We start from the raw sequence: 7,894 nt of genomic DNA, 5'->3' as shown, positions 1-7,894 counted from the left end.
TTATTCATTATGCTAGCAAGACTCTTGATGCTTGCTCAAAGAAATTATGCTACTACTGAAAAAGAATTGTTAGTTGTAGTCTTTGCTTGTGATAAATTTAGATCTTATATTGTTGATTCAAAAGTTACAATTCATGCGATCATCTTTGCAATTAGATACCTTATGACAAAGAAAGATGCTAAGCCGAGGCTTATTAGATGGGTACTTCTTTTGCAAGAATTTGATTTACATATTGTAGATAGGAAAGGTGCTTGATAATCCTGTTCTTGATAATTTGTCTAGATTGGAAAATATTGCTTATGATCCTGTTCACGTTAATGATAGTTTTCCAAATGAACAATTGGCTGTAATAAAGGTGAGCTCGCGAGACAGATCCTTGGTATGCTGATTATGCTAACTTTATTGTTTCCAAGTACTTGCCTCCAACCTTTTCAGCTCGGCGAGAGGAGGAAATTCTTTTATGACTTGAGGCATTATTTACGGGATGACCCACACTTATATAAAGAAGGAGTGGATGGTATTATGCGAAGGTGTGTTCCCGAATATGAACAACAAGAGATATTGAGTAAATGTCATGGCGGTGTTTATGGAGGACATCACGCTGGAGATAGAACTAGCGCAAAGGTTCTACAATCAGGTTTTTATTGGCCAACTCTCTTCAAAGATGCAAGGAAGTTTATTTTATCTTGTGATGAATGTCAAAGGGTTGGTAATATCTCCGAGACGCAATGAAATGCCTATGAATTATACTCTTGTTATTGAACCATTTGATTGTTGGGGATTTGACTTCATGGGACCTTTTCCCTCTTCAAAAGGTAACACTCATATACTTGTTGCTGTTGATTACGTTACTAAATGGGTGGAAGCTATACCTACAAAAAGTGCTGATGGTGAGACCTCTTTAAAAATGCTTTTAGATGTTATTTTTCCTAGATTTGGAGTACCTAGATATATTATGACTGATGGAGGTTCTCATTTTATTCATGGAGGTTTTAGAAAAACTCTTGCTAAGTATGGTATTAATCATAGAATTGCTTCCGCTTATCACCCTCAAAGTAGTGGCCAAGTAGAACTATCAAATAGAGAAATTAAATCTATTTTGGGAAAGAGCTGTTAATAAATCTAGAAAGAATTGGGCTAGTAAATTGAAAGACGCACTATGGGCTTATAGAACTGCTTATAAAAACCCCATGGGAATGTCACCTTATAAAATGATTTATGGAAAAGCTTGTCATTTACCTTTAGAACTAGAACACAAAGCTTATCGAGTCTGTTAGAGAATTAAATAAAGATCCTAAACTTTCCGGTGATAAGAGGTTGTTACAATTAAGTTCTCTAGATGAATGGAGAAGTGAAGCTTATGAAAATGCTAAACTCTTTAAAGAAAAAGTTAAAAATGGCATGATAGAAGGATCATCAAAAGAGAGTTTAATATTGGGGATAAAGTCCTATTGTATCGGTCTCGTCTCGAGATTCTTTGCGGGGAAATTACTCTCGAAATGGGAAGGACCATATGTTGTTGAGGAGATGTATCGTTCAGGAGCAATTAAGATTAGCTCTCTCCAGGGCAATGCTACGCAAGTGGTGAATGGACAAAGACCCAAGCATTATATCTGAGGTGATTCTTATAATGTTGATGTTGATATTATTCGAGTGGAAACACCGGAGGCTTTCATCAAAGGACAAATTGACAGTCCGCCAGAATTCAACTTTGAATAGGTAACAGTACTGGTAATGAAAAGTTCGCGATTTACTTTCCGAACATTATTTTTGCTGTTTTTGGAAAATACGAAAAATTACGAGTTCGAAACGGAGTGGAAAGGACGCACGAGGGCGTGCCACCACGGCCGGCGCGGCTGGCTCAGGCCCGCGCCGCCTGTGGTCCGGCCGCCTCGCCGCCCCTTTCCGACTCTAGTTCGATCCAGTACTTTCCGTTTGTTCGGAAATTTTTATTATAAAATCCCCGGACCCACGGAGGTCCGTATATCGTTTTCTCGACGTGTTTTGTTTCGAGTTGTTTACGCCGGGATCTGTTTTCAGTTTAGAGGCACCATGGTCTCCAAGAACAAGGGCAAGGAGCTTCGGATAAAGATAATCAGGATCGTGAGTGGAAAGAAGAGGACAAGAGCGTCAAGGAAGAAGCAAAGGAGGATGAAGAGGAAGTCGAAGAAGTTCCGCAAGAGCACCCACGCACCACCATTGCAAGCGTCGAAGTGGTGACAAATTCGCTCAACGCCAAGAAGAGCGCACGGATTAGGACCGGAGGAGGACTTCCCCGCCATTACCTAGCTCCAAGGACATCTTCTTCGGGCATTCACCATCCTTTCCACAATCTAATCTACAATAATCAAATTGAAAGGACTCCCAAGGCAGCACTTGCCTAGCAATTGGGATATAGATCGTTCTAACAATGCGGGAAAGACGGAGCCCGAAGCTGAAGGTTGGGGAAATAACTCCAAGAGTTGGGACTCGTCGTCGGACAGACTTCTTAACCGCGTCGAGCACAATTCGGAGATGATTCGCAACCTCATATACAGGATTGATGAGCTTCAGGAACTTATTGAGAAGCTTGTCAGGAATTCATCACCACCATCACCAAAGGAGTAATCCATCATCGGTATTGGCATCCCCTTGGTTTGTTCCAAGCTTGGGGGAGTGCCGCGGTATCACATTATCATTACCTTTTACTTTTTACTATCAAGTAGTGTCATATCATGAGTAGGGAAGTTATCGTATGAGATGGGTTGCGGTATGGAAGTATCTCTCCTTTAGTTTGTCTATGTATCCCTTGGTGTGAGTTATCGTTATGGAATATTAATGAGAAGTCTTATCATTTACATATTGCACACCTTATTTTAGTTTGCAATTTCTACTATATGATTGATCTTGATTTTAGTATTGGTACCACTTTGGGAGCATTAAGTAAATCTATTTGGTTTTGGCAAACTTAGCAATGGTCAATAGAAACAACACTTTGAGTTTTAGAAGAATAGAGGAAACAAATGTAGAAGATGTTATTATCTTTCTTATCGGTTCTTAGCTTAGTATTCTGAAGTTAAAACTGTTTGTGCTTACAAGTAAGATGCATGATTGTTTCTATCACATGTATATTTGTTTGTTTCCCTCAACTCCTATGCTTGCTAATTAACCTTGCTAGCCAAAGACACTGTGCTGAGAGGGAATACTTCTCGTGCATCCAAACCTGAACCCAAACCTATGCCATTTGTGTCCACCATACCTACCTACTTGCATGGTATTGTTTGCCATTCCAAGTAAATACTTCATGTGCTACCTTTAAACAATTCAAAACTTATTACTTCTTATTTGTGTCAATGTTTTATAGCTCATGAGGAAGTATGTGGTGTTTTATCTTTCGATCTTGTTAGGCAGCCTCCACTAATGGACTAGTGGCTTCATCCACTTATCCTATAATTTTGCAATAAGAGCGGCAACGGGGTTCCCGACCCCAATTAATTAACTTTCATTAATAATTCTCTTCACATGTTTTGCCCTGATTCATCGGTAAGCAACTTAATTTTGCAATAGACACTCCTCCATGGTATGAGATTGTTGGAAGGCACCCGAGGATTCGGTTAGCCATGGCTTGTGTAAGCAAAGGTTGGGGGAGTGTCACCCTTAAATAAACTAAAGTACATGTGTAAACAAAAGAGAAGAGGGATGATCTACCTTGCTTGGTAGAGATAACGTCCTTCATGGGAGCCGCTCTTTGGAGGTCTGTTTGGCAAGGGGTTAGAGTACCCGCTACCGATCGTTGACAACAACAAACACCTCTCAAAACTTTACTTTTATTCTCTTTATATGATTTCAAAAGCTGAAAAAGCTCTAGCACATGATTTAATCTCTGCTTCCCTCTGTGAAGGGCCTGTCTTTTACTTTATGTTGAGTCGATAAACCTATTTCCCTCCATCTCAAGCAAGCATTTGAGTTGTTGTGATCAAACTATTATATTGTGATTTGCTTCATCATGTCTTTATTCTTTCTTGTTTAGTACAAGTTTTACCTTGAATGAATAGAGCTTTGAAGTCATCAATGATTAATATGATTGAGTATGCAATTCTACTATAAGTTTTTAATATGAGAGCGCTGCTCAATAGATGAATATAATTTGTTAAATGTTCTCTGACCAAGAACAAAGTTTGCCATCACCAATTATGATTCCTTATGCACCTTTATTTGTGACTACCTTATACTTGTTTCAAGATTGAGTTATATGAGGAAGTTGTTTGCTATAATGTCTTGTGTGAATGAATATGATGCTTCTTGTCCGTATTTTATTTATCGACTCTTCACTCCATAAACATGTGGACCTGTTTACGGAGTTCGGTTTCGCTTGGGGACAAGCGAAGTCTAAGCTTAGGGGAGTTGATACGTCCAAATTGCATCACTATTTTATATCATAATTTGTTGTTATTCATTGATATATTTCATATTGGAACACAATACTTATGTTATTTCATCTATTTTGCATGTTTCATGATTATTTGGAGATCGAGCACGGAGCCGGGATTACTGCTGGAAAAAGCACCGTCAGAATGCAATATTTCGGAAGATCAAGCTGTGGAAGGGAGTTTTACCAAAAATCCTATTTTTCCGGATGACGAAGGGAGCCGGAAGGAGGGGCCGGGAGGACCCGGGGTGGGCCCACACCCTAGGGCGGCGCGGCCCATGCCCCGGCCGCGCCGCCATGTGGTGCAGGGGGCCCACGACCCCTTTCGCCTCCTTTCTTCGCGAAACCCTTCGTCCCGAAGACCTAAGCCGAGAGAGGAATCCTCACGAAGGGTTACGGCCCGCCTCTGCGGGGCGGAGAACACCAGAGAGAAAAGAGCTCTCCGGCGGGCAGGAATCCGCCGGGGAAATTCCCTCCCGGAGGGGGAAATCGACGCCATCGTCACCGCCATCGTCACCGCCATCGAGCTGGACATCATCTCCATCACCATCATCATCATCCCCACCATCATCACCGCCATCTCCTCCGCAGCACCTCGTCACCGCCGTAGCAATTTGGGTTTGATCTTGATTGTTTGATAGGGGAAACTCTCCCGGTATCTATTCATACTTGTTGTTGATGCTATTGTGTGAAACCATTGAACCAAGTTCATGTTCAGATTGTTATTCATCATCATATCACCTATGATCATGTTCCATATGATGTCTCGTGAGTAGTTCGTTTAGTTCTTGAGGACATGGGTGAAGTCTAATTGTTAGTAGTGAACTATGGTTGAGTAATATTCAATGTTATGATATTTAAGTTGTGGTGTTATTCTTCTAGTGGTGTCGTGTGAACGTCGACTACACGACACTTCACCATTATGGGCCTAGGGAATGCATCTTGTACTCGTTTGCCAATTGCGGGGTTGCCGGAGTGACGAAACCTAAACCCCCGTTGGTATATCGATGCGGGGAGGGATCGCGAGGATCTCGAGTTTAAGGTCTGTGGTTAGATTTATCTTAATTACTTTCTTGTAGTTGCGGATGCTTGCAAGGGGTATAATCACAAGTATGTATTAGTCCTAGGAAGGGCGGTACATTAGCACGAGTTCACCCACACAACACTTATCAAAACAATGAAGATTAATCAAGTTGTATGTAGCGAAAGCACTAGACTAAAATCCCGTGTGTCCTCGAGAACGTTTGGTCATTATAAGTAAACAAACCGGCTTGTCCTTTGTGCTAAAAAGGATTGGGCCACTCGCTGCAATTATTCCTCTCGCATTTTACTTACTTGTACTTTATTTATCTGTTATATCAAAAACCCCCGAATATTTGTCTGTGAGCATTTACAGTGAAACCTTCATCGAAACTGCTTGTCAACACCTTCTGCTCCTCGTTGGGATCGACATTCTTACTTATCGAAGATACTACGATACACCCCCTATACTTGTGGGTCATCAGCAGTCTTCGTGGGTAGTAAAACCCAATTTATTGATTCGACACAAGGGGAGACAAAGAATACTTGAAAGCCTTAACAGCGGAGTTGTCAATTCAGCTGCATCTGGAAACAGACTTGCTCGCAAGAGTTTATCAGTAGTAACAGTTTTATAGCAATAGCAGTAGTGAAATAACAGCGACGGAGTAACGAGACAACGGTAGTGATTATAGTAAACAGCGGGATTAAAATACTGTAGGCACGGGGACGGATAACGGGCGTTGCATGGATGAGAGAAACTCATGTAACAATCAAGCGGGGCATTTGCGAGATAATAATAAAACGGTGTCCAAGTACAAAGCAATCAATAGGCATGTGTTCCAATTATAGTCGTACGTGCTCGCAATGAGAAACTTGCACAACATCTTTTGTCCTACCGGCCGGTGGCAGCCGGGCCTCAAGGGAATCTCTTGGATATTAAGGTACTCCTTTTAATAGAGTACCGGAGCAAAGCATTAACACTCCGTGAACACATGTGATCCTCACATCACTACCATCCCCTCCGGTTGTCCCGATTTCTGTCACTTCGGGGCCATTGGTTCCGGACAGCGACATGTGTATACAACTTGCAGGTAAGACCATAAACATCGAATATCATGATGAAATAATAACATGTTCAGATCTGAGATCATGGCACTCGAGCCCTAGTGACAAGCATTAAGCATAACAAGTTGCAACAATATCATCAAAGTACCAATTACGGACACTAGGCACTATGCCCTAACAATCTTATACTATTACATGACCAATCTCATCCAATCCCTACCATCCCCTTCAGCCTACAGCGGGGGAATTACTCACACATGGATGGGGGAAACATGGCTGGTCGATGGAGAGGCATCGGTGGTGATGGTGGCGATGATCTCCTCCAATTCCCCGTCCGGCGGAGTGCCAGAACGGAGACTTCTGGCTCCCGAGACGGAGTTTCGCGATGTGGCGGCGTTCTGGAGGGTTTCTGGTGACTTCGACTTCCTCCCGTGCGTTTTTAGGTCGAAGGCAATAAGTAGTCCAAAAGAGGGCGTTGGGGGCCAGCCGAGGCCGCCACACACTAGGGCCGCGCGGGCCCCTCCTGGGCCGCGCCGGCCTAGTGTGTGGGGCCCTCGGGCCCCCACCTGGCTCGCCCTTCTGGCTCCGCCAATATTCTGGGAAAATAGGACCTTCTGCATAAATTCCGAGGATTTTCCTGAAAGTTGGATTTCTGCACAAAAACGAGACACCAGAACAGTTCTGCTGAAAACAGCGTTAGTGCGTGTTAGTTGCATCCAAAATACACAAATTAGAGGCAAAACAATAGCAAAAGTGTTCGGGAAAGTAGATACGTTTTGGACGTATCAGGCCTCCAAGAGCAGAGGTTTGTAGAACAGTAGCAAGTTTCCCTTAAGTGGATCACCCAAGGTTTATCGAACTCAGGGAGGAAGAGGTCAAAGATATCCCTCTCAAGCAACCCTGCGATCACAGTACAAGAAGTCTCTTGTGTCCCCAACACACCTAATACACTTGTCGGATGTATAGGTGCACTAGTTCGGCGAAGAGATAGTGAAATACAAGTGGTATGAATGAATATGAGCAGTAGTAACGGCACCGAGAAAAGTGCTTGTCTGGCGTGCGATTGATGGTAGTAATATTGCGGGAAGTAAAGATGCGGTAAAACAGTAAACAAGCGATGATTGTAGTATTTGGAAACAAGGCCTAGGGATCATACTTTCACTAGTGGACACTCTCAACATTGATCACATAAATAAATAAGTTCTCTTCCTTTGTGCTACATATACTCTTGTTTGATAATGAACACCATTCGTTGGGTAGGGCTACGAGAGCACCTCAATGCCGGAGTTAACAAGCTCCACAACATTCGACATTCATATTTAAGTAACCTTTAGAGCATAATAGATCTTTGCAATTTAAACCGAGTACTAACATAGCATGCACACTTGTCACCATCACACT

Source organism: Lolium rigidum, chromosome 6, assembly GCF_022539505.1.
Source record: "Lolium rigidum isolate FL_2022 chromosome 6, APGP_CSIRO_Lrig_0.1, whole genome shotgun sequence".
Classification (NCBI taxonomy): domain Eukaryota; kingdom Viridiplantae; phylum Streptophyta; class Magnoliopsida; order Poales; family Poaceae; genus Lolium; species Lolium rigidum.
The sequence above is the reverse complement of the archived record's forward strand: the minus strand, read 5'-3'. Positions refer to the sequence as shown.